The 22,737-nt window shown below is 39.5% G+C and overlaps 1 protein-coding gene and 1 non-coding gene across 5 annotated transcripts in view; both read right to left on the bottom strand.

Moving 5' to 3' along the window:
• SPAG16 (sperm associated antigen 16) overlaps positions 1 to 22,737 on the bottom strand; it is a 385,479-nt gene that overhangs the window by 269,916 nt on the left and 92,826 nt on the right. The gene's annotated exons all lie outside the window — the stretch shown is intronic.
• Positions 244 to 306, bottom strand: LOC135417658 (small nucleolar RNA SNORD78). The gene has a single exon (XR_010432176.1). It is a non-coding gene; the product is annotated as a small nucleolar RNA SNORD78 (small nucleolar RNA).

Genomic DNA, 22,737 nt, shown 5'->3' with positions numbered 1-22,737 from the left:
CATTCTCCAAGTATTAATATATGCCCTTGGGACTATGGATACAGGCACATAAAAATATAACTCTTATGACACTAAGAAATAAACCAAAAAATGCTCCCAGCTTTTATTTAGTGCATAAGACACATTACTTGAGGGTATATATTGGAGAGAGAGCTAAGAAAATAGCTCATTCATTATTTAAATTGGGGAATGGACTCAGAGAGGTTTTATTAATGTTCAAAGAAGTAAAAAGCCAGAATCTCCTTATGCAGAGTATATCTGTCTAAATCCTGTTTACAGCACAGACATTTGACAACATTATTGAAGTTCTAAATTATTTATATAGTGTAGCAGTACTTTGGGTAATTTTTTTTTCTGCCTTTTTTTCCCCTTTATGTATTAAAAACAATCATGAAAATATCCTTCCAAGGTCACTTTACCCAATTCCTCATATAAGATAAAATGACAAGTCCATAAATCATTATAACAGTGAAGTATTGTAAAGTATATCTAGAGTTCAGTACCACAACCTGCAGTGAATCATCTTCAATCAATTAACAGATTACCTCAATTCAACAAAATCCAATACCTGCATTTTCCTGATTAATACCTTTTATACATCTAGAGTTCTGGTAATTATATATGGAAATTAAACACTTGTGGACACAGGATGCAAGGGCTTGGGAGACTGGCAGAAATCTCCCTTAAACAGATAACTGTGACAGCCAGAGCTGTGTGTGTTATTCACAAAATTAGGGTTCCTAACACACCTGGATTTACTGTGGCCTAAATGCTGTCAGCTTAAAAGTCTTGGTATCAAGATTTCTAAAACAGGTACAGTGGCATGTCCTCAAAGGCACGACGGTTTCTGGCTGGGACGGGACATTCCAGTGCAAAAAAGTCCTTACACCTCTGCCAACCTGCCCAGAAGTCCAATGGGATTCCTTTGGAGGCATCACCATGCAGGTACTTCTGAAAACCCTCCAATTCAACCCAAAGGGCAGCTGCCTCCCCCGACTCAGGACAGATGATGGGTTCTGAAAAATAAACTGACCACTTGCACACATCTTGGGATGGTAAAGAGCTGGGGCCTCCAGCTGGAGGGGCTGCTTTAGAGCCACTTCTATGCCAAACCTTCTAACAGCTAAAGATGGACCTGACCTCTGCCCAGGAAAGGAAACAACAGCTGCTAATTCCCCAAGGAAATGCTGATTAGCCCAGTCTGGAGAGGACAAAACAGGAGCTGAAAGCATCACAAGTGTTCAGGGCCAGGAGGGCCAGAAGCAAGATGAACACATGGAGGTGGAAACTCGAGGTAGCAGGAGGGCAGCCCGCGGAGGTGCCCGTGCCAGGGGATGGAGGCAGCACACACAGGTGAGTCTGTGCCTGCCCTGCCTTAACAGAGCCCTGACTGCTGCTCTCCTAAAAATGATGAGAGGGTTCCCTTCTGTGGACTATGATTAAATCCCACTACACTGAAATTCAGGCAAACATCAACAGCATCCAGATAATGATCCAGCAGACTAGAAATGATAGTTCTGCCTGATACTGGGCAATGCTGGGCAGTAGTCAGGAGCCAGGAGCCTGGGAAAAGATTGGCAGCGCTACATGAAAATGCTGGGGCCAATTTTAAACTTGATTGTCCAACCAGTAATTTCGCTTTGGCAGTTTAGGGATGAGAACAGCTGCAATGTGGAGAGATTCACAGTAGGTTACCTGAGAAAATGGGCAACAATCAAACACTTATCCTGAGATTGGTTAATGCTGCCAGTATTCAAGATACCCTCTCTCACACAGCTTTCCTTAAGTGTATCCAATATAGCAATCACTAGGGGTGGAGTAGACCTATTTTTAGTTGTCTGTGAGTTGTAGCCATACATTTAACTGGTGAAAGCATGGTTATTTTAAACTATTCATCAAAACACACAAGAATTACACAGAATCACAGAATATGATGAGTTAGAAGGGACCCACAAGGATCAGAGTCCAACTCCTGGCCCTGCACAGGACAACCCCAAGAGTCACACCATGTGCCTGAGAGCATCATCCAAACACTTCTTGAGCTCTGTCAGGCTTGGGGCTGTGCCCACTGCCCTGGGGAGCCTGTTCAGTGCCCAACCACCCTCTGGGGGAAGAACCTTGTTCTAATATCCAACCTAAACCTCCCCTGACACAACTTGAGACCATTCCCTCAGGTCCTGTCGCTGCTCACCACAGAATTGCTCTACAATGAACACACCCATGGCTGAACAGAACTGGGAGAACTCCAGCCAGTGCACCTCAGGTATTTAACTGCAAAAACCCTTCAGTGTCATTAAGATTCAGAACAGAGGCCAACTTCAAGATAATGTTAGTACGTACAGGAGCTCGAATTTACCATAAAAAAACAAACTAGAGATTCAGACAACAAACTTCAGTTTACCTCTGAAGATAATGAGAAGGACAGAACCAAGGTTAGAGAGTGTACTACAGAAACTATTTTCTTCACTCTCATGCATGCAAATATTTTTCTTGGGCAAATAACTATCTGACTTTCAAGTAAACACAGACTACCAAAACAAACAGAATTTTTCTAATTGATTAGACTTTCAGATTTTGTACATTTTCCTGCCCAAACAAAACTCACATTAACAAGGCAATATACTATCAAAATAGCTATACCAATATTAATAACATGAAAATAAAAAGGAAATTTAACATTCTAAAGTCTTAGAGTTATCTGATCAGTAACTAAATTCTATTACCGTGCTTTAATTAAGATATTATACACTCAGTTTTCTTGAATGCTCACAATCATAATTACTGCATGGGTGGGTGAACCCTGGAATTACTTTTAATAGAACTTAGCACGTGTATTAGTTCCCCACAGGTTATAGATATTAATAAAAAAGCCACCTTCCATCAGCAGGAAAAGAAAAGTAGAGATAGAAGCTACTGTGACAAAAAAAAGCAACCCTGAAGACAGAATTTTAACAGAACTTAAATCTAACTGTTTTTACTAAGCCCCTTGGGAACATCACTATCACCAACCTTTTCTAATTTAGCTACCAAAGTGTCTAAACTCCACTTTTGCAAATACTATTCATATGAGAGGCCCAAGTCCTTTGAGCCACTCTTTATGCTTTGAAATACATAATTTTTTCAATTTCTGAGGAGCTTTACCCACTTACAAGCTGAGACAACTGCATGCCAGTTGGTGCTGCTGGTAAAATATGACATCAGCTTCTTTAGCACCTGCAAAGTGAGGGTGACAGGATCTTACAGGAATAATTTCAGGAATACTTTATGCCTTTAAGTCTTCTGTTGAAAGAGATGCCAAGAGGAGTAGGTGATTAAACAGCCATTAGTCACATTATTACTATTTTCAAGGAAAGCTAGCAAGAATTATAGTACAAAACCCCTCAGTAGTATATGTAATAGACTGCTATCATTATACACATATAGATATAGCAGTAAGTCAATTATACATCAAGTAGTATATATATATTTATACACCTGGGGAAGAACAAAGATGTAAACTGTGTGAGTGAAGGTCTCCCAGCTCAGCCCCAGACAAGGAATTCAGAGGCTTCAAAGGCTCAGGAGCAGCAGACATGACCAGAGCTGGCTGCCAGGGGATGCAGGATAAAAACAAAGCAAGTACAAGACTGTCTTTCTTTCCTGCATTCCCTCTGGCTTTCAAAGGAACACTCCACTCTGATACCAAAGATGATGTTTTTTAGAAGGCTGTCAGGAATGTGGAGTGTAAGATATGCAGGCAGGCTCACAGATCTGGCAGAATAAGCCAAAGGTTTCAGTCGCTGACATCTGCATTGTTCTGCCTCCTCTCCTAGCCTTGGTTATGTCAACGCGCTCAGCGTGTGCTGAGCTGTGACTCCAGCACCTTGCTGCATGTGTCAGACCTTCCCTGGTTACTGCTGCTCTCTGAAAGCACTTCTTATTCCCTGGGTCTGTCTAATAACAGATTTAAGACTTATCCATCACACTTTTACTGTCCTTTAGAGGTTCTTTAGGGAGCTTGGATATTTAACTCTCTGAATCCCAGTTTTAGAAATCATGAAGTACAGGTTACTCCTAGATTTATTCCCACATTAAAGACAAACAAATATCTGTATTTAAAACCCTAGTTGTTAAAACGTAAAAAGACTTAAAGAATATGAAACAACATTGACTTTACACATTGCAGTTGCAAAACATCTCATATGGAACACAGGAACTCTGTAATATATTCAGTGTCTCCAGTCCAGAGGAGGCCACCAAGATTATCAGAGGGATTGAGCACCTTCCCTATGAGGAAAGGCTGAGAGGATTGGGATTGGTCAGCCTGGAAAAGAGGAGCCTTTGGGATGACCTAACTGGGGCCTTCCAGCACCTAAAGGGAACTTTTACAAGGAAGGTGGAGAGAGTCTGTTTACAAGGGCCTGGAGTGACAGGACAAAAGGGAATACACTGACAGAGGGCAGGGTTATATTGGATAACAGAATGGAATTCTTCCCTGTGAGGGTGGGGAGGCCCTGGCACAGGTTGCCCACAGAAGCTGTGGCTGCCCCACCCCTGGAAGTGTTCAAGGCCAGGCTGGACAGGGCTTGGAGCAACCTGGGCTAGTGGGAGGTGTCCCTGCCCTTGGCATGGGGGTGGAAAAAGATGGTCTTTAAGGTCCCTTCCCACCCAAATCATGATTATAGGATTTATTCTATCTACTGGGTCACTAACATTTCTCAGGCAGTTAAGCTGAAAATGAGTTAGCACCTTCAGAAAAAATTATGATTGCATGAATATGACCAATTACTTGGGAAGAATAACTTTTGGGCTTCAATATTCAATGACAATCCTAAAACCCTGCACCATCTCACTTCATTTAGCTAATTGTAAGTGGATTTGTTGTTTTCAAACTTTAGGGAGCATCACATTCTCCTGCAAAAGTTCTGAAGACACAGACAACCAGCAAGGAGGATGCTCCAGAATACTTCAGACAAGGATGTTAAAGCCCAAAGATGCATTTTTCCAAGTGTACCAAATGTTTCTGCCTAGAAGCTTCCTCTAAAACAGAAGAATAGCCCTCTTAAGAGGGCAGCATAAGGCTGTTTCCCTAAAACATGCTGCTGTCTAAACAACCATAATTATCAGCCCTCTCTCTCCTCCATTCCCTGTTCCATTCTGTCTGCCAGATAAGGATCATCTTTACTTGTTTATCCAGTATTCCTTCTTCTGTAGTTAAATAGTAGATAAAGCAAAAATATCATTATAATTCCTAGATTGGAAATAGATCTGCAAACTCATCTTCTGATTCTTCCACATTTTTAATTGAAGAATCATTCATCAATTGCTTTCTTTCAAATGTTCTTTCCTGATAAAAGACCAAAAAAGGGGAAAAGGAGGAGGAATGCTTTACTTCTCCTTCTCTTCTGCTAATGCAGCAATTTTGTAAGATATTAACTTAATTTAGCACAAGACAACAAGAGCAGCCATTTGGTTCTTTACCTGCCCATGGTCAATGGAGTATTTCACTGTTGGACTCACAGGGCTCGGTGTGTCCCTCAGAATTCTGCCCTGGTTGCAGTGTCTACACTTGCTATTGCCTCACCTCCAATAACTCCCCATGCAAAAAAGACTTAAGTTCTAGGCTGCACAGACCTCCTGGAGTCAGGAAAAGACCTGGCTGATTTGGAAGAGGTGCCCCCACTCCAGCCAAATGGTTCATTTTGAAACACTCCATTTGTGCTGAACTTCTATGCTCACCTTAGGCTGGATTTTTTCCCAAGTCAGAAAGGTCAGCTTTGACACACTCTGTAGGAAATGTTTGAATGTTTGCCACAGAAATACTTCTAAATGCAATAATAAAAAGTTCAAAAGCAGCAAACCAAGATGAACTATGTAGTCTGGTTTCAAATAAAACATTTATTTACTTAAAGCCACTTTTTCCCCCCTCTTTCTTCCTTATCTGAAGAACATGGCAATATTGATTATGGACAACCAAAACAAGTTTTTCTGGACTTTATTTCAACCACAAAACTGAATAGAAAATTTGCAAAATCCTATTCAGAGGAGAATCAGGTGGTGATACCAGTCAAGGATCTACATGTGTAAGTAAAGCTAGTTACAGGGGAAGCTGACTGCCAGATAAACAGAATTAGAACTGAACTAAACTAAACTCAGCTCGGCTTTTGTGTTGGCAATACTTCTAAATCTGCACCACCTCTTCACACGAGGTCTCTCAAAAGAAACCTCCAAATTCAATTTGTGTTTCTCTTATTTGTAAAAGACCAAAAAAGAGACTTTTCCCCTTACCTGTGATCCATTCAAGGAGAATGTTGTTCTTTGCTTTACTGAAATAAAGGAAGCAGGCTCAAAGCACTGCTTGTTGCTTGCAGGATAGTAACAATTCCCTCATCTAGAGTATTATGTTCTTACAGAAACAGATGCATCAAAAGTAGTGTGGACAACAGGTTGACAGAGGGGATTCTCCTCCTCTACTCCACTCTCGTGAGGCCCCACCTGCAGTGCTGCCTCCAGCTCCAGGGCACCAACATCAGAAGGATCTGGAGCTGCTGGAGTGAGTCCAGAGGAGGCCAGGGAGATGCTCCAAGGTCTGGAGCCCCTCTGCTCTGGAAACAGGCTGGGAGAGCTGGGGGTGTTCAGCTTGGAGAAGAGAAGGCTCTGTGGAGACCTTAGAGTCCCTTCCAGTGCCTAAAGAGGGTCCAAGAGAGCTGGAGAGGGATTTTGGACAAGGGGGAATGGCTTCACATTGCCAGAGGGCAGGGTTAGGTGGGACAGTGCTAAGAAATTGTTGGCTGGGAGAGTGGGGAGGCCCTGGCACAGGTTGCCCACAGAAGCTGTGGCTGCCCCATCCCTGGAAGTGTCCAAGGACAGGATGGACAGGGCTTGGAGCAGCCTGAGATAGTGGGAGGTGTCCCTGCTCGTGGCAGGGGGTGGAACTTGGGGGTGGTCTTTGGGGTTCCTTCCAGCCCAAACCATTACCTGATTTATGTCCTTACAGTTCTGTAACAGGTAGCTAATAAGATGAAAGTTATTAAGAAAAACCTGTAAGTCAAGCATATTTTTTCATAGGAACTGCAAATCTAGTTGAGAATTACATACAGCAAAAATAAATCCCTAAGTCCCCCTCACTTTCCCAGTAGAGTCCATACTCCACATTTTTTGCTGTTCCTTGAGAGTTCTGTAACACCAGTCCCCACTTAACTTCTCCTGTACCCTGTTACAAGAGCCTTGCAATCTTCAGTACTGTTTTGTTAAATGCAGATTGGTTTACATGTGGGTAATTTATCATTTAATTACTCAGTAATAATTGGAAAAAGATCAAATGATTGCTCCCTTTATAGATCAGATAATTAATGGTTATTTCTATGGTAATTTGTCAAGGCACAGCTGGAAGAATCAGACAACTATTCAGCTAAAGTGCACATAATCATTTTACCATTAACATAATCTGAGTGATACAACTATTTTTTCAATTATACACAGCCCTTCTCCCCTCTCCAGCTACAAGGACCACAGTGAGTACATGTTTTTTTAAGCTGTCCCGGCGGACACCTGGAGGTGCAGTTTAGCAAGATACAAAATAAATAAAACTAATCCTGTAATAGTGACATGTCATTACATTTGAAAACTGAAACTGCAGCTCTGCAAGCGCCAGAAAGGGAAGGGCAGAGGGCAGAACTGTTGAGCTGAGCTGGCTCCAGTGCACCTCAGACTGCAAGCTGTGATCAGCAGTGGGAGGGGGTTTGTCTTCTACTACCTGTAAGTCTCAATAAATAAAGCTTTCTGACTATTCATGTTTGTAACAAATGCATTAGGCACAAAGTTACATTCTACGAGTTCCTCCCTTGGTTCATTTTATCTTCATTTTTTTCAGTTTTCAACTGCACTGTCTTACTTGGCAAAAGAGATTTAAAAAGAGAGGTACATTCATTTTCTCTCCTGTGCCAAAGACAAATGTATTCAAACAACCTTCAGGTAAAAAAAAAAAAAAAAAAGAAAAAGACAATACCAGAATCATGAAAGCTACAAACACAAACTGAATGCATGATTCCAACATAGTCATGCAGCCCCAGTAAAACTGAGCTCAGCTCTGCCCAGGCCACAGCCACCCAGTGTGACATACTGTCAAATCTACTGTGGCACTTCTCTGTACATATATGTTTAACACAGGGCTTTTATACACATATGCTCAACTAACTTTGAAACTACTTTCTAAAAAGCTGAAGACTGTAATTCATGTTTCTCATGTTACAATATTTACCTTATGAACAAAGGAGGAAAAAAGCTGCATATTGAAATGAAGTTTTACAGTGGGGAATTTACAGCACCAAACCTGGGACTTTGCACTTGTAGAGGTTCCAGTACAGTCCTGCAAAAGATGAGCCTTTGGACTCTCCTGAAACAACAGGTGAGGTGTGAAGCATGAGCATGAGATGAGTTCATGCTCCACCTAAATATACTTTGTACAACTTTTTACTACTGTAAGCATTGAGATGCAGAACTCACCAAGAATTTCATCTTCTTTAACTGCATTTCAGCAATAAATTTCTCTTCTACCTTTGTCTCTTTTTCAGTCAGGTCTCTCTACTAAAAAGCATGCAACAAATGTGATGAAGAGTTTGTGTGTGGAAATTAGACAAAGTACAAGAAAAATCTGGGTAAAACAATACATTACTTTTTCACTTTTACAGAGACACAGACAAATAGCTGTAATTTGATCTTCGAAATGAGTATCCCATTTTTAAAAGAGTTATAATAATGCAATTTTTTTCTGGGTTCAAAACACTTCATACTGGCACAATATTAGTACAAATCTGGCATCAATGTCTTAAATCCTTATATGCTCCTACACTCCTAGTCTTTTTCTAATACTATTACTTAGGAATACAATAGGCCACTTGTACTTCTGAAGTGAGCAAAAACCCACAACTGTGCAGCAAAAAATACCAAGTTAAAAAACAAATCCCCTCACATTATGCAGTTCCTTAGGCCCTTCGTGTGTGAAGGCATTTTATCAAATACACTGCTTTTCCATGCACTCTATATAAGAAACTTATACATAATTTCATATATTTTGAGGGTTTTATATATATAAAACTCAGCATCTGCTAGTCAGAGAAATTTCAGAGAAACTGGATGAGAGAAGACCAATACTGGGTTGTACAACTAATTCATCTTGTAAAACAAAAAGAGATCATCCTAAGAATGATTTTTTCTTCCTTCCTTGAGCCCCAGCTCTATAAATTCTCATTCAGAGTGGAGTATGGCCCATTAAAAGAAACAAGGCTGAAGGAAAAATCTGTTTAACAGATCTGTGTTCACTCTAGAATAATGCAAGAGCTGGAAAAGAAAAAGCAAGTCTATTAACTACAACTTTAAACAGCACTAACCTTGGTCCTGTCTGACTGGAAAACAGCAACTCCAAATAGTAGTACAAATAATACCTGCCATGGCAGTTAAGGCAGGGAAAGGAGCTGGGCCTTGTTAAAACTTGATGTGATCTTTAAAGCATACAAAGCTTGAAAATAACTTCTGCAGGAAACAATAATCAAAATACAGAAGCGTTTGAAGAAACCCCACCAATTTTACTGAGCATCCTGTTCTGAACTAGTTCAGCAAGGTAGGCAGCACTGAAGGCAAAGTTTTAGTTTAAGATCAAAGATCAGCTGAGGGGACAGGCAGTATCCAGCACTTCCATAGGCAGCCTTCAAACACTGGTGTCTGGTTGAAGGTCCTAAGGACATGAGAGGGCCCTGTCAGTGCACTGGCAAACTGGAGTAACGAGCTGGATCTCACCAGGGATCAAAGCAAGAGAAATAGGATGTGGTTCAACACCAAAAGTCAAGAGATTACGCAACTGCTAAGTTCTGGAGATGCAAACAGCTGGCAGTGAGTAACATTTTGCATGAAGACAACTGCTTCATGCGGCCATGGGAAAGGCTGCCCCAGTCTGTGGCCACACTTTCATGAACAGCTTAAGCAAAGCCAAGGTTTGTCTTTACCCGTTTTCAACTTTCACGACCCCCATTTTTCCCTCACCAGCTCCAGGACACACATTCCTGCCTCTCCCCTCCCCACAGGTGTCTCAGGTCCAGCTATGACTCAATTCAACTCACTGGTGCAGTGGCTTTTTCCGGTTTTTTTGGTAACATGCCACAGAATCCCAGACCGCTGGAGGCTGGACAGGAACTTCTGGAGGTCATCTGACCAACCCCCCTGCTCCAGCAGGGCCAGCTGCCCAGGATATCTCCAGGTGACTTTTGAAAAATCCCTAAGGATGGAGACTACCCAACCTCCATGGGCAACTAAGCACTGGTCACACTCACAATGAAAAAAAATTTCCTTATGTGTTTCTCTCTCATGTCAAACAGTCCCACACAAACAGGATCAGTGGAAGGTAAGCAGAGGGAGAGAAGTAGGACCTGCCTCTCTCAGCAGCAGAGAGTTACTAAATTGTCTCATGTCACCTGGAAAATAAAGCCTGGAAATGGATCACATGAGAGGGGAAAGTATCCCTTATATGGCATCAAAATCTCTTAAAGGGTATATAAAATACTAATTAAATAAGTTTGAGAAGGAGGAACCCAAACTGGACAAAGTGCAAAGAAAAAAAAACGGTAAAATGCACTATGAAATGGATAGCTGAAGTTACAAGAGGAGACTGACTTATTTAGCTTGATAAATCAAAGACTATAGGAAACATGAATGCTTACAGCATTATTTAGATTAAATTATAAAAGCAAGACAGCAACACAGTAAAAAATAATAGGTATCTCTCACAATTAAACCTGAAATCTGAAAGATTAGTCAATAATGGGCATGAAAGGTTTTTACAAATCACTTTGATTAAAAATTAAAAACACAAACCCCTGTTTTTAGAAAGAAATTAATTGCTCAGATGCAACATAAAGGTATCAAACCCTGTGGCCTGTACTGATACTGGAACCCAACATGAACACCTCTTCTGCGTTCCTTAACTCACAGCACACTCTGCTAATAAAACAAGTGCAAGGCTGTACAAAATTTATAAAATTTCAAAGAGAACATGAGCTAACTCACAGATCTTTGCAACAGACACTTTCCAGGGACTGGTAAAATTTGCAGAATATATTATAAAAGTTCCTACTATCTATTTGTTCTCTATAGACAAAGATCTGAACAACCTGCTCATGACCTCAACAGTTTAGGGAAGTTTCCCCCCTCTCTTCCTGCTTTTTTTTTTTGTTTTATTTCCTTTCTCTCCCTGCACTTTTACTCACCATATCAGAGCATTTGGAATGTGATTACCATTCCACAGTGAAGGCTGCAGTCCTGAATGCCTGCAAACCTTCAGGGAAACACTCAGTGAGATCCATTGCTCTTCCTCTCCTTGCTGAACGTGTTCTCTGTGCACTCTGGGCAGGTGAGATCAGATACCCCTTCCACAAAACTCAGCATCCAATTACCAAGAAGAACAGGGACTGGAGCCCAGGCTTCCCTCCAACACGTTCACCTTCTCTCAAGATAACAGCAGTTGCAGGAAAAGCAGCAAGGGAAAATGTGGAGCTCTGAAGAAGGTTCTTTTCATAAAGAGTTGGATTTTCTTCCAGGTTGTGAACTTCTTCTGTAAATGGGTGTATTCTGCAGTAGAACTGCAGACCTGGTGTGCTATAAAACATGTTAAATTCTTTGGTGAACAGAGATATACAAATATAAAACTTTTCCATCAGTAAGGTAGGCCCGTACATTGTTGGCATTTTTGGTTGAAGCCATAAGGTTTAGGAGAGAGAAGTAGGAATGTAGAAACATTGAAGATTCACCAATATCATCTCCAAAAAAACCTTAACTAGCAGACATGGAAGTAACTCCATAGCATGTCCTAAAATTTTCTAAATAAAAAAATATTTACACAAGTAACACTGAATCCAAGTTCATTTTATACACTATCACTGAATACAAAGAAATTTATTATTTTTGTAAGTCAAGCCTTCAGCAATCGCTGAGCAATACTAGAGAGCTCACTCTTCACAAGTGTATACCCAACTAACTCTTTAGAAGACATTGAAGCATTATATGATACGCAGTAACAAGATTATTTTTCCAAGGGAAACTCCTCAATTTTCATTTAGCTTGCAAATCCCCTTCCTTTTTTAATAAAAGTAGGAGCCAACAAATCAAGAAATTTAGCACTCACTTGCAAACTTCTTTTGTGGTTCCTTTCATCATAAAAGGAGAGTGAAATAGCAGTGTTCACACATTAAATTTGTGGGGGGGGGTAGAGATTTGAACCAAATTTCCACAAATCCTCAAGACGCTTTTAACAACACAGCCAAGGCATTCATAAGAGCACTCTCATCAAGGACAGCAGCCAGAAAATGGAGTTCCCAGGCTGGGCAAGCAGAACTGATGCATCACGTGAGCCCTGTTTAATCCTGAGTCTCTCAGGGCTGGGACACTCAGCAGCTGAAGCAGTGCCTGGCTGAGGATGCAGTTTTGCACAGCTGGGTTTCACCTCCCTGCCTCATCATCTGTATGAAACAGGAAGTCCTGTCTCACAAGAACTTCAAGAAAACCTGACTCCATCCTTTTGGCAACACCCCGAGGGAGGTTAGGTTCAACACACAGCATGTGGATCTGCCTGCTGAAACACAACTGGAATCCTTTTGGAAGGTAAAAGTGGATCTATCACAGAATTTATGGATGATGTGATAAACTGGTCAACACAAAATTTCCATCTCAGACACCTCCTCCTCCCAAAGCTAAAAATAATAATGATTACACATCATTCAAGTGAAACTTTTCTCAAACTGTGGCAGCTTGACAAGAAACGAGCATTTTCCATTCCACAAAGAATGGCTGGATACCTCATTCCCAGTTACTGAAAACATGCCTTCATGGAAATATTAAATAGTTCTTTGGATCCATTTAAATTCCTGATCGATTTTTCTTGTATCATTTTTGGTAAGCTGTAAAAGCTTATCTCTTTGTCCATGTGTGAACTTGCTGAAAGTGCCACAGAATGGACACTGACTGACCTCTGCAGTAAGACCTCCACTTCCAGTAATCTTTTTCAAAACCTTAGTCAGGAGTGGCTAATTCTGTGGGACTCAATACACAACTGCAAAAAACATCATTTTTCTGAATCTGAAGCAAAACTATCACCTGGGAACACCATCTGTGGAGCCAGTTAGCTGACAAATTTCTTTTTCATTATAATAACCCATCATTAAACCAGAGATGGAATATTTAATATAGTACTTTGTATCCAAAATGCAGAGCTAACCAGATGCCCCCTCATCCTGCTGAAGTTAAATACCCATTTTTCTCCTTATTAAATCATAGCAACAAACTTGAGGATTGTCAAAGGTTTATCTTTTTCAAACTAACTGAAAGAATCAGAGGCTGAATCCTAATAAAATATTTGCTCATTTATTTCCACTTGCAGGATAACTTCTACTTAACTTAAAGATGTTCTTGCAGATACCCTAAGGGCTTCATCCACACAGTACTTACAAAGCAAAAAAATAAGATGAACATCCCTCATTTTCTCTTCTTCCAAAAGAGAATTGCAGTTTAGGAATTTTAGGGAGAACACTTCCCTTTAAAGTATTTTGTGAATCCTATTTCTAGACACTGAAAGATTTCTTAGTTTATTTATTTCACAAGTCTGAGAACTCAGGAAGATTACCAAGTTCATTAAGCTCACGTACTTCCCATGTATTAATTAGGTTTTCCGCTTGGTTTGAGGATTTAAAACATGAGCATGTTCCACAGCAAAAACACAGTGTCAAATTAGTATGTTTAAGACTTGCAGTCAGTACCAATTACAGTATATGAGAATTAACAACATCTTTATTAATATATTAATGTAATCTGATGCATTAATGCATTTTGATGGAAAACTATCAAAGGCCTGAACTGAACTCATGTAGTTTTCAAATACAGCCTCAAGCTCACTTTGAAATTTGAATAAAGATCTCGCAGGAGGCTTCCTGGACTGATAAGTAATAATTTCTTATTTTATGGTCAAGTTCAGGGGGATCTTTGGTTCACAGAATGACACCATAACTGAGGTCAGAAGGGCACTCTGGAGATGATCCAGCCCAAGCCTCTGCTCACAGCAGGGTCATACAGAACGGGATGCTCAGGACCATTGCCAGTCACATGCTGCATATCTCCACAGTCCAGGGGAACTCTGCAGCCTCTTTGGGCAAACTGCCCCAGTGCTTGACCACCTCAACATGAAAAGGTTTGTTCCAAGGTTCCCAATTGGGAATATGCCTTTTTCAAAAATTTCTGCACAACTTGTTTCATGTCCTATAGCTGATTTTCAATGCAAAAAGTTAAATTTGGCCAAAGTTTCTTCTACAGTACCTGTGAAACTAAAGTATTTTGGGCTCATATTGGTAAATCTTATATATGTATTCAGACTCAGACTCATGGTATTTATCATCAGTGATAGTCTAGAAACTTCCATAACTTGGAAACACCAGTTAATTAACAAGAAGATTTCACACTGTAATCATGAGCACTGTCAGAGCCCATATTTCAGTGTAGCCAACAACCAAACAAAGATTTTAAAATGCCTATTGACCTTCTGAGCTGCCATTTTCCCCTCCTCCCTGTTACAAACCCTAGAGACCTTTCTTTTGCACCTTCACAGTGCAAATGAAGCAAAGGATACATGAACTTATATACACAAAATATAAACAGTACCCACTCCTATTAATGCAGTCTCTATCTAAACCCTAGTCAGCTAAAATGGCTACTCAAAGTGCTTAAAGATTTTCTGCCTCTCTCTCAGATCAGTGCATTAGAGACCAAGTCAAAACTTTCTGGGAACTTATTTATGAATCATCTTTTAAAAATTAATCACCTCAAGATTTTGCTGTACCTGTTACCCCCATCTGGATCAAACACAAGTCCTCTTTCAGTTCTGAACTGCCAAAATGAAGTCTCTTGGTTCACTATTAAATGTTCTTATAAGTTTCCCTTCGGGACATCAAGTTGTGCAGTTCACACAGAATATTTTGATAGTCACTATAAAGCATAAGGAATTGGACAAGAAGCTCTAATTTTCATGAAAATCCAGATGATAACTTGGTGAATACAGTTCCAATGCAGTAACTAATAAAGAAGTTTAAAGTCTAATTTGTAATATGCTTTCACTGCATATTAAAAAAGCCAATCTGTCAAACAAAACCCTTTTTCTTATAAATCATACTTTCAAATATTCAGAATATTTTGTAAAGCAGCACAAACATTCCACAGTAATCCTGTATTCCTGTACCAAGCTAAGTATTCCATCAATAAAAATCACAGAATTTTATCTCCAATTTCATTACACTTAAATGTCTCAACATATTGAATTTGTCTACAGAAATATTCTTCCAGTCTTCGCTCCTTGCATTCAACAGAAGCACTGTCCTTCAAGTGCTGACTTTCCTGCAATAAAAAGAGATTTTATATCTCCCTTACTTTGTTTCCTTGCAATACATCAGGATGGGAGACAATAGGTACAGCGCTATAATTTGATTTCCATTTGATTCACAGCATACTTAGGTCAGATGTTGAAAGCTCGAAAGTATGGACACATTAGAAAGCTGATAATCTTCTTTTTAAATCTCTCCTGTTAGCTATGTACTTCTCCCTAGACATCCTGCAGTCAACATTAAAAATAAATGTATTTGGATTACAAAGGCACCAGTCCTGGCTCTGTCAAACTCCTCAGTGTGAGTCTTTTTTCCTGGCAGGTGAATGCCTTCAACCTTTCATAAGCAAATGAAGCAAGAGCCCTGCAAAGTCTCCCTTAGTGTTTATTTGTGCAGAGAGCAGTTCAGCCTCTCCATTTTGTTTGCTCACACATCCTGTAAAGAGATCTATATTATATCTCAATAATAAAAAGGATTTGTGACTCTTTCTGGAGAGAACTGCTTTTATTATACAGCCACATGCAAAGGAAAGCAAAAGATATTGTATTCCAGCTGCAATTAAGAATGCTTTGGGCAAATATCATCATGATAATACTATTTCACACACACAAAAAAAAGAAATCTGAGTACCACTAAAACCCTACACCAAAACACCCAAATCCCAACCACCCCTGGCAGAGAAAAGGATGACAGCCAATATAGAAGGCAGGGTGACTAGTTTGATCTGTAAGCAAGTAAATTAAACAGCTTAAAATCAATATTACTTTTATGCAACTGTATTGCAAAGCTTCCATATGGCCACACACCAAAACACACAGCTACTGACTCACAGAATATTCAATATTTGATACCGGCATTCAGATCACAATATTTTTTACTGATTACACATTACCCTGCAGGAATCAATCCCACCAGCTTCAGAAAAAGATAAAGCAACTTTTCTTATAATAGCAAATTAGTGGCTTGTGGCTCTTTCATTAAAAGGTTTTAATTAAATTTGGATTTAAATACAGACTTAAGCATAAACCTTCTTATTTCAAGACAGTGATGACTACATTTAGATTAAGTTAATTTTATTAGAAAGTATGTCTCAATTAATGAAGCGGAAACATTAGACCTTTATGCAGAATTTAAAAACCCCCAAACTATTACAGGGACTACAATTACCCAAGTGTCTCACAGAACAGCGTCTGCAAATTTCAAAAGGAAAGGGAACCGTGTTTTACAGATCCTGACAACTGTGTTGTAGCAAATACTTGGCATTAAAGCAAAGCAACCCAACCACTTCCTTAACTCTTACCTCATACCTCTCAACCAAATGTGCTGTTATAAAATTACAGATGAAGAAAGGTAAAATACTAAGATGTGAAGACATGGAAGAAGTTTCCCGTTCTGCATTCTTTCCTACCCAGCAGGCATTGGGCATTACATGAAGGAGAGGAGCAAATGAAGCAAGGAATGTAATAAAAATTGCAAAGTCCTGTGGCAATTCTTCTGGTTCTGCCATCTAAAATTCATTTTATCAACTCCTTCAGCATTCTGTGTTAAATGTAAAGGAAATTTCAAATCACTATGACCATTCAGACTTCAAAAAAGCACAACAAAATCACAACAAAACAAGTGAGGAGTGATCAAGGTACCAGCCTGAGACCTTGTACATCCAATAGATGAACACAGTCAACAATAATGGTCTCTCCTGGCCTAGAGGCTTTCCAGCCAACACTTCACTTCTTTTGTAAATTTGCTGAGAAATAAGGCCTCTCCCTCTGTGACAATTATTCCCTGCAGACAGTAATTGAAACAGAACAGTGTTTGAGAGGCTCAGTTATAAAGTAAGGACAGTTATATTTGTCTTGCACACGTTGATTACTTTGCAAACTGATGAACTTCGGCTGCTGAGAAGCACTGCCACTGCAGCCATACAAGATGTCACAACAAAGCCTGAAATACTACATATTCTTCATTCTTACTACACAGAAGGCTAAAGAACAGATAGAAAACTAAATAAAATGTAAAATACTGTAGGAAGTGATCGTATTTTTAAATCACTGCCACCATCACTAACATCACACATACACGAGCAAGTGCATTCCCATTAGCAAAGATGCTCAGAAACAGGTGAGGAAATAACCTCCAATTATTTAAATAACCTTCATACTTGAGGGGGTTGGGATTTAATCAGGGGAACCACAGAGTACCACTATAAACCATCGATAAAGGTGAGCCTCGGTGCTCAGAGGTACTTAATGAAAACATCCATTCCCTGCCACCCTTTCAGTGGATCACAGCAAAGGGGATGGTGCTGCTCGTGCTGTGCCTGCACTTGCCTGAGCACAGCCTGGAAAAACGGCCAGAGGGTGGAACAGCTCCCAGACAATCCCAAGAAAGACTGTTCAGTTCTGAAGTCACAGCTATACAAAGTTGAAAGAGCACTGTTCTCATCACTGAGCCTTTTGGGGTGGGGTTTTCCTCCCTTTGTTTTCGTACCCAAAGACACTAAAGTTTGTCATCCTGAGTAGACAGAGACTAAAAAAGAAAAAGGTGAAAGATTTTCTTTATGCTTCCGTTTTAGAGATCCTCCTCCTGCTGTAAGCACATTGGCATTTTCTTTCTTATTTAAAGAATGTAATTGACTGTAGAACATCAGCAATCTCATAAAGCAATAAAAACACCCTGTGGAAAAAGCAAGCTGTTTGCAAACATACTACAGTTCCCACAGTGGGAGACAATATGGTCAATATTTCAAAGAAATAAGATCGAGCACAACCTAAGCTATATTTGGATATATTTTTTATATATAAGTATATATATAATTATACACAAAGTGTATATATACAGCGACAGGGCAAGAGGGAATGGCTTCACACTGACAGGTTTAGACTGGGTACTGGGAAGAAACTCTTCCCTCTGAGGGGGGTGAGGGCCTGGCACAGATTGCCCAGTCAAAAGCATTAAGAACAGGAATTTTGTATTTTAAATACCATTCCAGCCATGTAGTATGACTGGAATATTTGTTGGAGAGCAGTTACAGCACTATGGCTATTCCACTTGGCTCTATATGTTCCAAAAATTATGGGATTCTCAACATCCCTTTGGTACTGCACAGTATTGTTTAAGTTCTCTATTTCAAATGTGCCCCAGCACGAGCATCTGCAGTTAAAAAGTGACCAAGGAATTAAGTACAAAGATCAGCTTTGGACAAGGGGTTGGCAAAAATACTGGATGAACAGAATATATTATTCAAATAAAAAAAAAACAACAAAAACATACCCCTCCCAAAAAACTAATTAAGGTTGTTAAAAATAAATGACTAAACACTATCTGTATATAAAGTATACAGCATTGATTCCTGATGATATGTGAATCTTACTAATTATTAATGCATCTTGAATAAAGATTTTAAAAGTCTGAGAAAAGAAAATGTTATTTGGCAATGTTTTGTGGTCTAGGACACTACAAGTACTTTCCTGGGGAGAGTGAGTGCAGACAATAAAACCAAGTCAGTTTTATTCCTAATGTACATACAAACTTTAAAATGGATCTTTCTCTAATTGGGAAATATTTTTCTTTTAAAAAAAAAATTCGTAAACTATCATTCTGAAGATCAATGATAGATCATGATAAAGTTACCAGATGACTGCAAATACATATATACATACATATATACACACACATCATGATGAATTTCTGTATCTGTCTCCAATCTAAACAATCATTTCATATTCTGAAAATAAAACACTGGCACCTTATCTTGTTAAATGCAAAAAAGCTGTTGTATTCACCATCTTTCTTCCAGCTAAGCCTGTCACATTTCATTAAACAATATAATACTGTGATGTGCTCAGTAATAAAAAAGCAATAAAATTTCATAGTTTAATTTCTTCTGGGGAAGACACTCCTGATTTATGTAGCCTTTCCTACAAAAAGTGACACCTAATGGAGCACACAATTGATGTACATCAAGATAGCCAAATTGTTTGGGTTTAAGAACAGCTTATCTGTGTAAGGCTCTATCTTAAAACCAACAGTTCACTTAAGACCAAGAGTTACAGAAAGTTAAAAAGCAATTTTTTTTGTGCAGATAAACTATATCATGTATTTGAAATATAAATCTTGATGCTCAAAGATTTGTTGTGGTACTTTGTTGGTGATTTAAGCTTTTGTTTTTTTCAATAATGCTCCATTTAACAACTTAATAGACATGAAAAAGTTGAATACACAAATATGTTTTGCCTTCTATTTACATACAGCCAAAATATAAATGCACTAGATCCACAATAATCCCTACTGATCAACAACACTTGAATTACTTGTGTCTTTCATACTTCTCTACACAATAATTAGCATGTTATTGCCATTTTTGAAAAGCATTCTTGAAGTACTGGATTCCTAAGCTACAATCCAAAACATGGAGCTAAGTCTGACACAATCTTCCTTAAGAAAATCCATTATAAAAGCTCAAGTGGACTTTAAATGTTAAATTAAAAACAAGCTGAATAATTGACAGCAAATATCCTACTAGCTTTGCTTTTCTTTTATCACAACCATTTCTTCTTTGCTGAAAAAAATAATTGCAAAATGGGAAAACCTGACACAAAGGTAACCTGAAAACAAGTACATTCATCCCTTTTGTCCTTGACAAAGAATCACAGAGTGGTTTGGGTTGGAAGGGACCTTAAAGATTATCCATCCCATTCCACCCCCCTGCCATGGGCAGGGACACCTTCTACTACACCAGGTTGCTCCAAGTTCCGTCCAGCCTGGCCTTAAACACTTCCAGGGATGGGACAGCCACAGCTTCCCTGGGCAGCCTGTGCCAGGGCCTCATCACCCTCACAGGGAAGAATTTCTTCTGAGCAGCTGATCTTCCACTAATATCTAATCTTCCAGATATCTAATCTTTGCTCCTTTACCATCTCTAGTCCCATCAGGATTTTAACTTCCCTTCACATCCTGTCCTCAGCAGGAGACAGCAGGGCTGCCAAGAAGCAAACTGTGTGATTTGGGAACCACGTGGCCTGGGCCCTCAGGAGGGGAACCACTGACAGAAATTCCAGTTTGCCTTCCAAATCCAGCTGGAACTGCCCAGCAGATCCAGCGTCTGTGGGAAGAGGAGGAGGACAGACAGCACTCACCAGGCGTGACGGCCCCCAAGCCTTGTTTCCAAAGGCTAAAGAGCTCTCATCTCACCCACGCTTTTTCCTAATGATCTGGAAAAGGAGGAGACCGCTGGGAGTGGGAATTTACACTGAGGGTTTCATTCTGCTTTTTTAAGTGGAAAACAATAGATGGTAGAGGCTTAGTGTGCAACTGTAGAAAACAAAGACCTGCTGTAATTCTACAAAAAAAAGTCTAATGTAGCACTTAGTATTCTCTCCCCAGGTATCTCAAAAAGCCTACACCCACTCAAGCCTTTTTGCTTTAAACCATGATGAAAATATTTTTGAGTATTTCAACAAAAAAAAAAAAGGAAAGTACTAAAAGCATCAAAAAGTTGCATTTAAGTGGCTTGTATTTTATCATTATTGCTGCTATGAGCTCACCATCCCAGCTTTCTGGATAGTTCTTTGAGCACATTAAGTACCTGATTATATTAGATATGGATGCTTTTTATTTAAAAGGCATTTCAGGGAATGACAGGAACAACCTTTAAAAAAATCTTTCTGAAAGAGAAATATTATTTTTTTTCCAGTCTCCCTCCCTTGATTTGAGAAGAGCAAAATGTTACCAAGAGGTATTGGTGAAAGAACTGTACTGGTGTGATAAACTTGCTTTATTATTAGCAGAGATTTGGTATTTCAGTCTGTATTGATTTTACTGAAATTCTCAGTCTTTAAGGTGTCAGAAACATAAAAACGTGAAGTACTGATGAGTTCAGACTATAGATTATCAATACAAGTGCAATAATCACCTTCCTTGAACATTTCTTAATGTGTGTAGGAAAATACTAGCAGAATTTTCACTTGTTTATTATTACATGGGTTGTGTAAAGATCTAGCTAAAATGTACATAGCTAAAAAGTACATTGTAAAAATAAAGTGCTTAATCAGAAGTGAAACACAGCATAAGCTCTTTCTACTTTTGCTACAGAAGTTCTTTTTTCCAACCTCTTCCACAGAAAAACACAATCATTTTTAGTGGCCAGCACTGAATTCAGGTAGTTGATGCATCACTCAGGGTCACTGATATGAGAAGGAAAAATCAGCTAAGTACATCAATAAGTGCCATAGATCAGTAGCTACAATGACAGCAACTACTTGGAGCAGCTCAGTGCTCCTCTGGCCCAGTCACTCTACTCTTTAAATAATCTGGAAGTACGTTATGCAGGAACATTCAGCACTAAATCAGTTTGGCCATGCAGTGCATAGGTATTTTTGCTTGAAAGGGTGTTCTGGTATCCCTGTAAGTGTAGATTTATACCCACCACAGTCATCCTGAACCCTGGGACACTGCTGCCTGGATACTATCAGGGAATTTTGGAAACACACACCTTAGGCACAGCTACAGGAATACAGGTGCTAGTTTTTAACTCCCACTTTCTAACATCTTGTCATTGTGTAGTGAAATCGAGGAGTGGAATAAGATTCATATTCCACAGTGCAAAGAAAAGCAAAAACTGAACTCGAAACAACTTTGAATTGAAATGAAAGAGGCAAAATTCAGCATCCAAATGTGTCCACAATCCCCTTCCAAGTTTTACGTATATTACAGCAGCTTTCAAGAACAGAACAGCTTGATTCTTCAGGATGGACATGGAGCAATCATCAAGTCATTAATTAGTCTTTAATCTGCACGCTGAAAGGCCACTTTGTGATTCTATGATTGTAGCTCATGTTTCCCTTAATACTCATTGCACTGCTTTATCTCAAAATAATTTGGGTCCCTTAGTGCATTGTTACAAACATCAGCAATAATTTTCACCAAACACACTCAGATCACTGGTATTTGCCTCTCCTTTGTGCCCACAACTGCTGCTGAGAAACTGCACCGAGCAAGTACCAGCTGAATAACTAAACCCTCTTAAAAAAAGGCTTCTTTCAGGAACCTTCTGTCCCTTTGAAGAGCTGCAACTGCTCGCCACCACTGCTGCCATGTGAGAGGAACACAGCACGTGTTACCTCTGTGCCACACACAAAACACACATAAATTATTGAACATTAGGAGACGGAACTGTTGTCACCACACTGCATCAAAGCAATCATTCCCTTGCTACTTTCCAGATTAGAACCAAACACTGCTATTAAACGGCTGTCATTTAACTAAATCAGTCTGCTGTAAGCCAAAAGAATGAAGAAATGATGGAAATAATTTCCAATCATTTACTAATCTGGCAGTGAGGAGCAAACCA

Source organism: Pseudopipra pipra, chromosome 7 (assembly GCF_036250125.1).
Source record: "Pseudopipra pipra isolate bDixPip1 chromosome 7, bDixPip1.hap1, whole genome shotgun sequence".
NCBI classification, from domain to species: Eukaryota; Metazoa; Chordata; class Aves; order Passeriformes; family Pipridae; genus Pseudopipra; species Pseudopipra pipra.
Note: the sequence above shows the minus strand (reverse complement) of the source record. Positions and strands in the feature narration are given on the sequence as shown.